At 39.3% G+C, this 14,628-nt stretch overlaps 1 protein-coding gene across 7 annotated transcripts in view; it reads left to right on the top strand.

The window, feature by feature from the left end:
• The window catches only part of MACROD2 (mono-ADP ribosylhydrolase 2), a 987,478-nt gene that overhangs the window by 74,322 nt on the left and 898,528 nt on the right, over positions 1-14,628 (top strand). The window lies entirely within an intron of this gene.

Raw genomic sequence — 14,628 nt, 5'->3', positions numbered from 1 at the left:
AACCCGGGGGGGGGCAGGGGGCAGGGAGATAAACCATTGCAGATACTCATGTCTGTTATCTCATTTATTTATTTGTGCTATCTCACAAGCATATTTGAATATACTTGGTATCTTACATTGCAATTTAGCTGTCTTTCACTAGTTGTTTATTAACTGGAGTTTGGTTCCTGCAATTGGCATTTCCCAATGTCTGTGTTTCCTTCCAGTATATGAGTTGCCTCTGAATCCATTAGGTTGTAGACTATGTCAAGCATTTAGTTGCATTTTCTTCATTAGATCCATTTTCTTTATCTCTGTACTTCTGTGGTAGAGCACAGTGTGCTCAAGAACAAGACTGGATGCTATCAGAGTGACCTCTCCAGGGTACAATCCAGGCCATTGTGTATGGAAGTCCTGGGCTGCCCAGATGACACAACCTGCCTCTTGGCCTCACTCATGTGATCCAAAGGCAAGCAATACATTTGGTACGAGCTTGGAGTTGCTGGAAGGAGGCATACAAAACACCACCCTCCCACCTTAAGGACTCTCCTTGTGATTTGTGTAGGGTTTACTCCTTAGCCTTTTCTTCCAAAGATGTCCCACACAGTAAGCACATAAGAACTGTGTGCTGATCTCCTTTGTTAATTGATTTCACTTTTTGTTGAGATCTGAAGACAGAAAGGCCAAGCTTAATTAAGTTCATAAGAGATCTAGTCATTTAAAGCTCCATGGCTATGGAAATCATTAGGAATCTAAGAAACTGGGGGATAAAAAAGGTGGAAACATTTAACCCTTGTCTTTTCTAGAGTGTCATTATACATTTGCTTAAAGGAGCAGACAGATTACATGTCTGTGTTTTGGATTAATGGAAGTTCAGTGCAGAATATTGTTCAGTAGTTATTTGAGGCATTTCTTTGTTCTGCAAAAACCTTCCTCCCCCATTTTTTTTTAAATCTCTGAAGTTTAGTTCACTGAAATCAACATGTTGTAGTAGTGCATGTTATACCTCTACATGTAGCAGTGGAAAGTTCATAAAAGATATGTAGAATGCACATTCAGCTATCTTAGTCTGTGAAGCTTAGCCAAGTGCTTAATGCATCAGCTAGAAACTGTAACAAATCTTCTTGAACAATTCCAAAGGGCCCTAGAGAAATAATTAGATTTTACCAGGTCACAACTGCCACAGAATACTAAAAGGTTTTTGAAAATGCTACATCAGATTCCCCTTGTGTTACCTTTACTATTTAGACTCCATAGGTGCCTGCTGTTCATCTGTGTGCTGAAAGGTGGGTTATTTGCCAGAACAAGGTGTAGGTTGAGGATATGGCTATTACTAAAACAAAGTGTTATATCACTTGTTCCACTGCATAATGTAGTGTAAGGACAGTGTGTGCTAAAAAAGCAACAGATTTCTCTATCCAATTAAAAAGTAACAAAAGGGGTTGTAGATAGGATTTTGTTTACTGAACATTGCAGGAGATATTGGTTGCCACAAAAAATGGAGTTAGTTGTTGTAATTGACAGATATTGATATTTAATGTTAGTAGATAATGATTTCCCTGGTGACAGATTGGCGTATGAATCAGAACTGTTGTTTGATTAGCCGAATGGATTTCTAATTATAAGGCTTTGGTAGTTGTAGTACAACTATTTTTCTTTTGTGATCCAAATGATACTAGTATGTTATCTATAATACACTGTTTAATAAATAAACAAAGTCAAACCCTGTTTGCTATGACTCAACCATGTTGACATGGGGTGAGGGTCATATGTACCTCAACACTAAAGAAAATTTATGATACTTTCTGTCAGTCTTCTACTACTCCATACTACAGGTAGTCCTTAACCATGATAAGGTGTAAAGTACCATGTAATTTAGTGAAAATCTGTGGTTTTATTCTTTTAATTATTATTTTTTGGGGGGTGTCAAATCTATACCTGTTGGGATAAGAACAAAAAATTGATATATGTAATGTGATAGGCGTTAAATTGAACCTGCCTAATGCTGTTAAAATATCATGTTTAGAAGTGCTTTTGATGCACCCATGAGAAAGGAATATAGAGGGTGAAAAAGCAATATTTCATCTGTTTTCATAAAATACAAATTATTTATTTCCGTAACTTGACTGCATTCTTTCTTCAATTCGTAATGATACAGCAATTGCATCTCAAATCAGAAATCCAATCCAGAGATCATTCTTTATTATAACAAAACTAATGGTGGTATAGACACCCATGATCAGACGGGAGCTAAATACACTCCACACACATTTCATGTTGGAAGTTATTTATGAAGTGACCATGGACGTAATTAGGCTAACTTCAACCATGCCCATATGCTGGACCAGACACCCCCAAACTAGGCCCTCCAGATGTTTTGGGACTACAATTCCCATCATCTCTGACCACTGGTCCTGTTAGCTATGGATGATGGGAGTTGTCTTCCCAAAACATCTGGAGCCCGAGTTTGGGGATGCCTGTACTGGACCATCACCACCAAAAATGTTGTACTGGAATGGTTGAAGTTACCCCTGCACCAATGGAATATTTATTTTATTTATATTCCACATTTCCTCAAAGGAGCTCGTGGTGATGTACATGGTTCTCCCAAGTGAGGATCCGAACCCTTTTTTCTCCCAGGTCTTAGTCCAACAATCTAACCTCTACAGCACATGTTAATGTATAAGGATTTATGCATGCAGAGAAAAAGGAAAAGAAAGGGTTAATTTTGATGTGCTGATTAATTTGGGTGTGTTTTGTCCTGCACCTGCAGCTTGTTAAATGTGAGAATGACTCAGCACAAGCTACAGGTTTTTTAATGGTTCAGATTATGTATTTATTTCATTTATATCCCACCTTTTCGCCAGTGAACTTAAGGTGGCATACATGCTTCTCTCCCCACCCCCCATTGGATCCCCACAACAACCCTGTGAGTTAGGTAGGACTGAGAGGCAGTGACTGGCCCAAGGTCACCCAGTGAGCTTCATGGCCAAGTGGGAATTTGAACCCTGGTCTCCCAAGTCCTAGTCCAGCACTCTAACCACAATAGCACATTGGCTCTCAGTTTAAATGCTGTTGTTTAAGGCAAGTTTGCTCTTGGTTCCCGCCCTTGGCCAGAGCATAATCTATGCTGCTGGGAAGACTGTATCTACAGCTGTATGTAACTGAAACTGCATTATACTGTCAGTAAAGCAACTGACACTTCCTATAACGGGTGTTATTTTGGCACACTCCGCTGGCGTTAGGATGGGCACTCTGCGCATGCCCCAACACTAAACCACACCAATACAGTTTTACTTCCATGTCACCTTCCTGTATATTTTTTAGTTTTATTGGGCTACGGCTCCAAACTTATGTACACTTCTTAATCCAGAATAGGGTGGGTTTTTTGCTCACCCGAGATCGTTCTTACTTCAGATGACACCAAACTTTCTGAAGTACAGAGCCTTATGCCAGGTAAGGCCACATGACAGTATTGCTACATCTGTTTCAGTCTTTTAAAGGTCAAGTGAGGCAGCCAAGATTGAGCACTCAGTGTACCACTAGAAAGAGTTTTGCAACACTGTCATGGCTGTGCATGCAACTCCTCCAGTCTGAACTATCATAGCATTGTTGCATCCATTACTCTGATTGCACTTTGGCATTCTTTTTCACTGATAAAAAAAGGAACACTGCCACTTTAACATGGAAGCTTTGCCTGTTCTTCAAAGGCTAGGAGATTTAGGTGTCTTGGACTGCTTCTTCTGGCCTAGGAAAAGAACCTTTTGAAAGGGCAGGGAATAGTAAATGTGACAAATGTGTCTACACATCTACAATCAATAGCTTCTTTGTCAGGGAAGCAAATCAGCATTCAGATTGCATCCATATAACTATTTTATTGAACAAAATTTATATACTGCTTGTTTGTAAGAGAATAATGGTTTACGTTTTCTGTGCATTATATCAGCTGCTGAATTGGGCACTATGATATAAATAGGATGTTGCAAATATGTGTGGGAATGCACATCTGACTGTGGGTGCTCTTTACCTGCATTGCATTCAGACAGCTGAAACATGCATTCATTCATATCTTTGCATGAAATTGCCATGCATAAGCTACATTTTAAAGTAAGGTTGGAACATCTGTGCTTTGATTTCTCAATACACTTAGAGGAGTGGGAAAATAATAGCTTGCCTATCTTTATTTAATTATTTTATTTATTTATTTTCCATTGGCCAAAGAAAGCAAACAAAAAACAGAAAGCAACTTAAAACCAAAACATCTTCAAATCTAGTCAGACCTGTTTCTGGATTCTTGGATAGAGTGAAGCTGAGGATCCCTTGTTAGTTTATGAGTCTTCTATGTTTTACTCATGGGGTATGTTTTACATGCCCCTGTCAAGTCAATTAATATGAGGAGGTGGGATCCCTTTTACTTCCAGTGTGCATCACACCACTTCTTTGATCACTCAGACCTTCCTCCCCACTGCTTCCCCTGAAAACTCTTTCTTTGATCTTGACATTTCTCTCTTACTTCAGTGAATTGGCACCTTCCAAGTATGCAAAGACTGCTAGTCTTGATTCTCTACAAAACGGCTGTTTTGGGGAAAAACAAAACATGATTCTATTATGTCAAATGACCACAGAGCAGTTGCTCCTTGAGGGAAAAGTCACTTTACAATGCAAGATACCCAAACAAGTCAAAGAGCTGAGCTGAGGGTGTGATAGGGAAAGAGGATGAGAAAGTCTTCAGATCATTAATCCTCAATGACTAACAGTTTCTCGGCAATAGGACTTTATTTTCCATTAGGTAAGATGGTGGCAAATAAACAAACCTTTTGCATTTTTATAAAAATCTGAACTGGAGGAGGGCTTCTAATCAACAGCCAAGTGTTAACTTCACCTTTGAGATTTTAGCACTTGAAAATCAAGAGGATCTAGCAGCTTTTCAAAATACCAAACACTTGCCAAACTGAGGGATGCATCTGATCTTGCTTTCTATGCATAAAAATTTTAATGTTAGATGAGTTGCATCTATTTTCCATGGAAAGATCCACTTTTCTATATCAGCTTCTGCATTTGCTATAGAAAATAGACATAGGTGAGCTTATGTGAACACTCACCCTTCACCACCTGCTGTTGCTAGGTGTACTGAAAGGATGTTAATTCCATGTAGAAAAAATGGTTATGTATGGAATCTCTGACCAAGAGTCAATTGAATGCAGTGCCACTCAATGGAGGCAAGCTTCTGCATTGTAGGAAAATGTGTACTTATTGTTTACATATCAGTAGCTGTGATGAAAATTCAAATTGCTTTTTTGTTGGATACAGCCCTGTAAGGGCATTTATTTAGAACATATGTAGGCCACCTTTAGGAGTTAAAACACAATGAAGGCAGATTTCATGATGAAATATTAAGATACATCATAATACAACCAAAGTTATCCATCCACTAATAAAACCAGCTGTAGCAAAACAAAATTTCCCATTGGCTTGACTAGCAAGGCCAGTCTAAAATTACAAACTTTGATCAAAATGTTGGTGTTGCTTGTGCTCTTCTTAGGCAAACAATAAAACAAGTTAGACAGGTATTCAAAGAATTTTGTCTTCTAATACATCAAAGGCTGCTTGCCATTATCAGTGATTCTTTTAGACAGAATAGGTTGTTCTGATTAAAGTTGGCACTGTCTATATTCCTAATTAGATCAGCATTTTATAACAAATTCTAAAGATTGATACTTTCACAATATTAAATGCCCTTATAATACTGCTGCTTTTTTCTTCTTCCTTAATTATTACCAAATAATTACTATTTTAGTGTCCACCTTCTGGCAGAGAACATAATTAAATAAGGAAGCCAAGCTTTGGGCTTTGGTTTTGCAAAACAATTGCCTAAAATTTGACCATGCCACAATACCTTCAAACTGTTTACTTAAATAAACAAAAGGCAGTAATGGATCCTGTTCAGTCAAAAACATACATCTGCCAAGCGTACTAGATACTGGAAAACACATACAGGCCTTAAAAGTAGAATGCTTGAACAGATTGTTATAATTCCATAAGTAGTATTAATCTTTAGGTGTGACCATATCTAAAGGGATAACTACAAGTGTTTTTACTCTTGTTTGCACTGTATGTGGGTGTGTGATTGTGATATAAATATAGCCTGTCATATTTCATACTGTAATCTGTGTTTGAGAAAACGACACAGAACCAACTTGTAACTATTGCTTTATTTTTTGTGAGCTTGTTGTGTCTTGTGGCTAAATCCAAGCATATAGTAAACTTACTCTTTGGGATCTGAATAACCCACAGTTGACATCTTGTGTATCACCTCCCTGTGTGTGCATTTTTAGAAACAGAAAAGCCCCTGGAGTACTTTTACTATTCAGTTATTGTATGAAACTCTTTTTCTGTGGAAAGATTTTTAACAAATGGATCACCTGGCAAAGACCAAGTTGTCTCCCTGAGTAACAGACTGTGACAATACATGTCAGAGATTCCTGCTGCTTTGAAGACTGTGTTTATTTTTGCTTTGAATATGCCTGGCACTCCAGAAAGCAACTGTGAAAGCAGCAGTGCCCGCTGGTATAGCTACGGCCTTCCTACTGCTATTTCTTAGTAGGTTGCCTTAGAAATCAAAAGAACATCTATATGCAGTACTGTCGTAGGTATATCTGAATAATTGATTTAGAAAGTTATCTCATTTCCTACCATACTCTCACTAATTAGATGGAATAGTGATGCACCTTGTTTTGACATACCTTTCGATTAATTTAGAGAAGGTATGGGGAAGCCGTTGCCCCCCCCCCCTGAGTTTTTGCTGAAGTGCAATTCCCATCAGCTCCAGCAAGGAAGGATGGGCGTTATAGTTCAGCAAGATCTAGAGAGCCAAAGGTTCCTTCACACCGGATTCAAAGGTCTGCAGTGCAAAAATGTTCAGTTGTCTTTCTGTAATCCTTCTTTGCATTTTGTACCTTCCATAAGAGTTTTTGCCTTCCATGTTGCCTTTTGTTAATTAACTTTTGTTAATTAACTTTCTACACCTAATGTGCTAGTTTGCTCATGATTGTTGTCTCTTCCTGACCAATCCAGCTTAAAGCTGCTTCACATGCAATTGTTTCCTCCATCAAGGAAAATTGTAATATAGTGGGGTCACGTCATTTAACTTAAGTGAATTCAACTACCCGTATATAAGCCCAGGAAAAAAAGTACTCCACAGCAGGATATCTGCTGCTGCAGTTCCTGCAAAAGCAGTGATGAATCCTTTTGTTTTCCTTGTTCCTCTTTTCCTCTGCTAGGATTCCATCCTTTGTTTTAAGGATCTGTTAAAGCATTTCTCTTCAGCCTTGTCAGGACCTGACCACCTTAGTTTCTCTCTGCCTGCCCCCATCACCTCCCTTGCTTTCCAGGATTCTTTCCCCTTGGAGGAAAGCTCTTTCTATCAGTCAAGGAGGAGTCCTTCAGGCCACCCACTAGTGTGTTGTTGTTGTTGTTGTTGCTGCTGCTGCTGCTGTTGGGTGTTTTTACCTTCTCTGCTTAGAAAATGTTCCTCTACATTTATCTACATCTATCTACATTTTCTAAAAACTTTCTTGCAGTGAGCATGTCAGGACCCGTGTTCTGCATATTTAATTTCATTTTGTGGATCAACGAGCTCTCCAACTATTTGCAAAACAGAACTGTTTAGATAATGGACTATGGCAGTCCTGGTGTAATGGTTTTAGCTTCTGCTTGCTCTCATGTTCACATTTTGAATAGCATCATTTTAATATTACCCCTGCTTTCTTCCAGCTGCAAGAGAACTAGGTTTTAATTTGTTGTTGTTTAAGTGTGAGATTCACTGCTTGGAACTACCTGACAGTTCTATAGAAAGATCAGATAAAGCAGTAGCTGTGAGAGGGGGAATGGCTGGAAAGGAGAGGGATTATTGCTCCCAGATTGCGATTAAATCTTAGAGGGGAGCAGAGAAAGGGGAGGTTATTTATCCGTGCATGAGCAGAGAGACTTCATTATCCAGAGAAGTCCATGCCTCAGCATGACTGTCTAGGTGTGTGTGCATGTGTGCATTCCCTTATCCTTCCCCAGATTCCAGTTAGTATTGACCAGAATCAAGGATTGATGGTTTTTTCCCCATAGTATTGAGACCCTAATTTGTGGTTGCTGCTGCTTTTAGATTGCTATTATTAAGCATAGTTACTGAATATAGCAAGGGACCAGCAAGAGATGTGGCTGAGTCCTCTTCATTGTGTGTTTTGTAGTCCTTGTTCGGGTTGGCTACCTGTCTAGAGTAAGGATGCCAACTGGTGGTCTATGGTTCAGATATGATTTCTGGAGCAGCTGCTCCTGAAAGCTCTATCAAATTTACAAGAGTTTTAAAAAAATGGGGAGGGGGGGGAAAGTAAGATGTATAAGAGACCCTTCGAACCCCTGGATCCAGCAATTCTAAAATATAAGCCAGGCTAGCTTCCTGTGTTGAGGTGATGGGTCATTAATAGAAACAAAGCTAAGAGGCTCTGTGTGAGACTGCAAATGGGTGGAGCCATTCCCTTAGTTCATGTTAATTAGAAGGATGAAGCCAGAGTTTGGAGTTGAGTTGCAGTGATATGAGCTGGAAGTAAAGCAGCAAGTTGGAGAGAGCATCAGAGCAACATTTAAGAGCAATGTTTGATTTCTGTTTGAATCTAAGGCTGCGGCTTTTGGGTTGTTGAAGCTGTAAACCCCTCCATCACAGGTTGTATATATGTGTAAATAAACCATATATCATAAAGGCACCACAGTCTCTGCTGTGCCTCATTTCCAAAAAGAAACATGAACCCTCAGTAAGAGTCTGAAACTCCTGGAATGTCACACTGCTTGGATATTGGGTTGGTGTCCAACAATAGTATGTTAAAATGTGTCACAGTTTCATTAGCAATGTAAAGAAAAACTTTTAAGAAACAGAGTGGTTGGACACTAACTTTAACAGTTCTCTGCTGGACTTGGATACTAATATACAAATTTGTATATGTCTGAATGTGAAGTCCTTATAGGAAGGCAACAATTTTGTTATGGAGCACAGTGTAGCAGAATACATTTCCTTCCTTGCCACTCACTGTCTCAAAAATAGAATGGCCCTGAATACTTTTAAAAATAACTTTTCCTAGCCTTTTATTCTTTCCAGTGCTTTTATTTCTGTTTGATCCAGGGTTAGATCACAACTGCTAGTGTCCTTTGCATAGCAATATATTTCCTTTTCAGTACAAGGAAAACAAGGGACTTAATTTATTTAATTTTTTTGAAGACTGTAAACTGAATCACAGTTCAGTTGGGTGAGAAAATTACTCATGATTCAAGTTTATAGTGCTTAAAACCTGAAAGTGAGAAGCCACTATAGGTGCTAATACCAGACTGCAGAATCAGTTTACTACTATAGCATGGCCTCATCAATTGGGTGTTGTTTGTCCCTCAAGCAAGCATGAAGCAGCCTCTGAGGGAACCTGCCCCCCTTAGTTTTTATTATTGTTTCCTTAGCCCCTGTTTTGAGAGGAAGGATTGTTCTCAAAATTTTGGGGTGGAGTCTTGGGGTAGGTTTTGTGGATTTGATCCAAGGCCTTTCCCTTGCACAATTTGGGCTGTGGTCTGGAACAGATCATGTTGCATTTAATTGATAAAAATATTCCACTTGGGGTTGACACTAGCACTGCTTGTCCTTTTCTATCAGGCACTTCAAGTATTAACTAGCAGCCCTGTAATCAGTGAGAATCCTTTTGAAATGCATTGAGTTTTGGTTATATAATGAATTAAAGATTGGAATATTACTTAACCACACTTAACTCTAAAATCCAGATGGCTGTGGTGAACTTAGAATATGTAAAAGCATTTGAAGGACTTGATATGTGTAAATAAAATAGTTCATAATTTGCGAGACAAGGGTGGAAGAAGAAAGCATATGCAGCTGGTCTCTTAGAAGTGGAAACTCTTTAAGTTTAAAGTTTGGCGTGTCAGCAAAGTAAAACCTATAAATCAGCCAGAGTAATGGAGGTGTCATGTGGTCCTGGACACTTACTCCATTGAGGAAATGTGCTTCTACATTGTGTGACCGAATGTGCTGCTAGTGGCAAGAGTGGTAAAGGGAGAAAATGGACAATGAAAAAGAATGGCTTAGTTAGCATGTGGTTTGAAAAAGAGAGAGCTTTTTCATTTATTTAAAAGCTATACCTTTCAGGGCCCCCACCCCCTTGCAGCTTACAAAGCACAATTAAAAACCAACACATTTGGGGGTAAGAAAATCTAATAAAAGACTAAAGCTGGAGCAAGAAAAAGTCCTTTAGAGCCTACCTCATAATAGTCAAAATAAAATGCAGAAACAAATATATTTTAAAGATCTGTTTCAAAAGAAAGAAAGAAAGAAAGAAAGAAAGAAAGAAAGAAAGAAAGAAAGAAGAACCCCACCCTGACAAAGATGGAATCATATATATTTATTTGGGGAAAGCCTGCCAAAGATATCAGGCTACCACTATAAAGGCTCTGCTTTCAGAATCTAGATAGGCAATGCTATGTTCAATCTTACCTAGTATGGAACCAAGTGAGGGTAGGATAGATGTATCGTGTCTTGAATGCAAATGCAAACATACTTCACATATGTTAAGGTGCTGCCACAACCTACTTTTTTGTATGTTGATGGAACTCACTTTGAATAGATTGTCAGAACAATTACGTTTTTCTAGCATAATATAAAGTACGAATACAAAGTACAAATACTTCATCGGCTTTTGAAATAGTGTATTTACCAATGGTTGAGTAAATACTTCAGTAATATATAAATTGGGAAGGTGACTCAGACAGTAATCCTTGGATACAAATAAGAGACTTCTGGTTAACATGGCAATAGGTCAGGCAGCTGGCTCTGGAGCTCTGCAGATAACACAATTGTGTTTTAACTTATTTTAAACCAGATACAAATGGGATGTTAGAGCACAGTTTCTTCTGCACATGAGCATGGCTTTGTGAGAGCCAAAAGAGAGATGGCATTAGTTGCCTAATTAACAAGTGTGTGAAAGCTTGTTTGTTTTTAAATAGTGTGCGCAGGAGGTTGAATCTGGGTTGAGACAATGCTTGCCAGGGGAGATGAGTGCTTTATCTTTCCCCAATATGTGGTCTTGATCAGGATCAAGCTCTATATGTCTGCTATTTCCATCATGAAGAAAGCTCCTATTCAGGAATTTAGCAGTGTAGTAGGAGATGGCATAATACAAAACAGACTTCTGGTCAAATTCTAGAACAGAGAGCCCCCTTTGGTTTGTCCAATAGCAAGGGGTATTCATAGGTTTACCACCACTAAATCTTGATGTTCCACTTGGCTATGAGAACTACCTAACAAGAACCATAAAGAGGGTTTTGCTGGATCAGACCGAAAGTCCACCCAGCATCCTTGTTCAAACAGTGGCTAATGAGACTTTTGGAATCAGGTTTTTGCTCCTAAAATGATGACCTCCTATGCTTTATGTGAAGGCTCACAATTCTCAATAGTTAGAAAACCGTTCACTCATCCTATAGTGCAAAACAGATGCTAGTCTCAATTTGATATATCATGGGCACAGTGGCTGCATGTTCAGGGGTGTGTAGGGGTAATGGGAGTTAATGGGGAGTACATCAAAGCAGGGGGACGTGGGGCCTAGGGCTTGCCTATCAGAAGGTTGGCGGTTCAAATCCCTATGATGGGGTGAGCTCCTGTTGTTCGGTCCCAGCTCCTGCCCACCTAGCAGTTTGAAAGCATGTAAAAGTGCAAGTAGATAAATTAGGTACTTCTCTGGCGGGAAGGTAAACGGTGTTTCTCTGCACTGCTCTGGTTAGCCAGAAGTTGCTTAGTCATGCTGGCCACATGACCTGGAAGCTGTCTGTGGACAAACACCGGCTACCTCGGCCTATAGAGCGAGATGAGTGCGCAACCCCAGAGTCGTCCACGACTGGACCTAACAGTCAGGGGTACCTTTAGCTTTACTTTACATCACATCAGGAGGTTACAGTAATGGGCCACCTCTATGTGTCTTCCATTTCATCCAGGAATGCGGGCTCCAAGCTCAAGCATTTTAGCAGTGGGGAGTGCTAGATGGAGATATGGGAGCCAGGAGAAGGCTGTGAATTCCCTGTAATTACCTGGCATGAAAGCCCCAGGAGTGGTGAGGGAACAAGGCATAAGCAGACAGTGTCATATGGAGAAACTGGGGGTCTCCAGATGTTGGATGCCAACCTCCTTGAGACTCCACCATCATGGTCACATTGTGAAGGATGAGGAGAGTCGCAGTCCAACAACATCTCGAAGCCGTTCAATTCCAAAAAGTTTCCAGAACACTTTTGCAGGGGTGACGATCCACAGAACTGTGCTTCATTAAGAGCATTGCAGGATCTGAGAGGTAATGATGAAAAAGAGAGTCTATGATGGGAGCTGTGTAATAATATATGTAGAACTATAGTAATATAGCTGAACATATGCACAAAGAGTTCTGCTTCTGTAGGGAACCAGGCTATAAACAAGTATTTAAAAGGAGAAGGTTATAGACATTTTTCTATTAATAACTGCAAACAAAAATAGACCCAAGAACAACAAAATTCTTGCATAATTTTAATGAAAACCTTTATTTTGTTCCCCTTTGTACAAAGATGCTTTGTTTGATGCATGTTTTGTAATATTTTCCCATTAATTTGGACATTTGGTAAGAAAAGTTTCTTCCAGGTTCTCTCCTTCCCCTTTTCACATTCAGAGGGGGGGGTGTACAGACAGTCTTGGAATTTAAGAGAGAGGAAGTCTTAACACAATAGACTGTGAAGTGGAGCAACTCCCACAATCAGTTTTCTGTACAGCTTATTACCAACTGGTCAGAACTAGGTTTTAATTAAATGTTAAGGGATAAAGGACAATGATGTGGGCTAAGGAAAGGGAATTCAGCTTTAACTTTGAATTTCCTGACTTTTATCCCCCTCTGTCACTATGTCAGTGTAACTTAAATACAGGATTTTAAGATGTAATTTCCTCCTGAAGGTTAAAAGCTGTACTCTCCCCCTCCCCGCCTTCAGCTTTGCTAAGCATGTCTTTTTAGCTACTTAATAAATTTAATTATGTTATAGTCCACAAGGCCATGTCTGTTGTAACATATAAACAAGGTTCTGTGCAGTCAATTTTTAGAAAGAGATTTTGGTTAGGTACAGTGTTTGTAATTCTGCTCTGTTTGTTTTCAGGCTAAATACATGTAAAAATACTAATATTGTGGGATTAGTACTGTCCCCCTGCTGTTATTTATTCTTGCATTGCATTGATTTTTTTTAAAAAATGCTTTTTGGTTTTGTTCTGGATTTAATTGCGCTTTCCATTACCTTTACTTTTGAACTAAGTTTCACTCCCGTTGTTGAAGCTTACTTCTAAGTAAACATGCTTTGGCTTGAAGGGTTATTAGAAATTTTTGTCATACCCTAATTTCAGCCTTTTGGATAATTATTCCTCTACCTCTTACAGATAGCAAAAGCAAGAGGGGAGCAATAAGAGCTTAGAGGGGGGTTTCCTTAGCTGACCATACCTGTTTCCCTTCCCAAACCTTCCTGCCACCAAAGAGACACTACAGCACTCTCAATTTAGTCCCTCTCCCTCCCTTCCCTCCCTTACTGAGAACAATAACTCACAGTCACACCTGCAGGTCACGTAGAAAAGTGTTAATACCTGCATCAGTCAGGTGAACTCCATCAAGCCAATACAGCTCAACTCTAGAATGCATGTTTTTACAGTGAGCCACCAACACCTCAAGAATAGCCAGCCAAATCTCCCAGTTAACTTCCTTCTGAAACTATATTGTTCTGAGCTGTAACAAGCAACAGTTACTTACTGTGTTAATATAATAGTTTACTGTTGCATCTTAGAGGATTTGAACAAATCCTTGTACTGTTTACAACATTTCCTTTCTTTAATGAACATACACCGAAAAATGAGGTAGTTGAAAACATTAGATTCATCTTATTTTATAGTTACTTTGCATTACAGGGCTAGCACAGAGTATTTAAGCCAAAAAGAATGAAAACTAATTTTTGTAGTCATGCTTATCATATAACAATAAGCAATTTGTGCAATTGACCTGCTGACCTTAACTCCTAAGACACTGTCACATTTCTCCTTTGCTCCTTTGTCCAATTGAACAATGTGACTTAAAATAATGCAGAGCTTGAAAGTTTCTCAGAATTGTAAGGTCAAGCTTTGGTCACCATAGCTACAATTTAGATCTCTGGGTCAAAGGGCAAATAGATTAATGATGTCAGACACGTCTTTAAATGGTTCTAACACTACTTCACCATGCAGTAAGCAGCTGAGCATATTTGATATGACAAAGGCCTTCTTAAGTCTTGCTAATAGGAGGATCGTTGGAGACATCTGACAGAATAGACTTTTCCTTTGTGCGGAAATGTTCAATATTAAGCAATAGTGGGCATCAGCAGTGAGCTGCTTCAATTCAAACTGCCATAAGTTGATTGCTGTACTGGCTAAAGGGCTTGCACTATCACTGCCCTCTTTCTTTCTGGTTATCTGAGTCCTTTGTCCAGTGTTCATTCTATTTGGCTGACAGCCACAAAAAAGGGGCAGAGAAAGTTGGAGGAAGATACTGCACTAGGCTTGCTCTTTCATTTGCCAGGCTGCTGGTTCTGAAG

The sequence above is a fragment of the Podarcis melisellensis genome (assembly GCF_964234715.1).
Source record: "Podarcis melisellensis genome assembly, chromosome: 3".
In the NCBI taxonomy this organism is placed as follows: domain Eukaryota; kingdom Metazoa; phylum Chordata; class Lepidosauria; order Squamata; family Lacertidae; genus Podarcis; species Podarcis melisellensis.
This window is presented reverse-complemented; position numbering and strand designations above follow the sequence as displayed.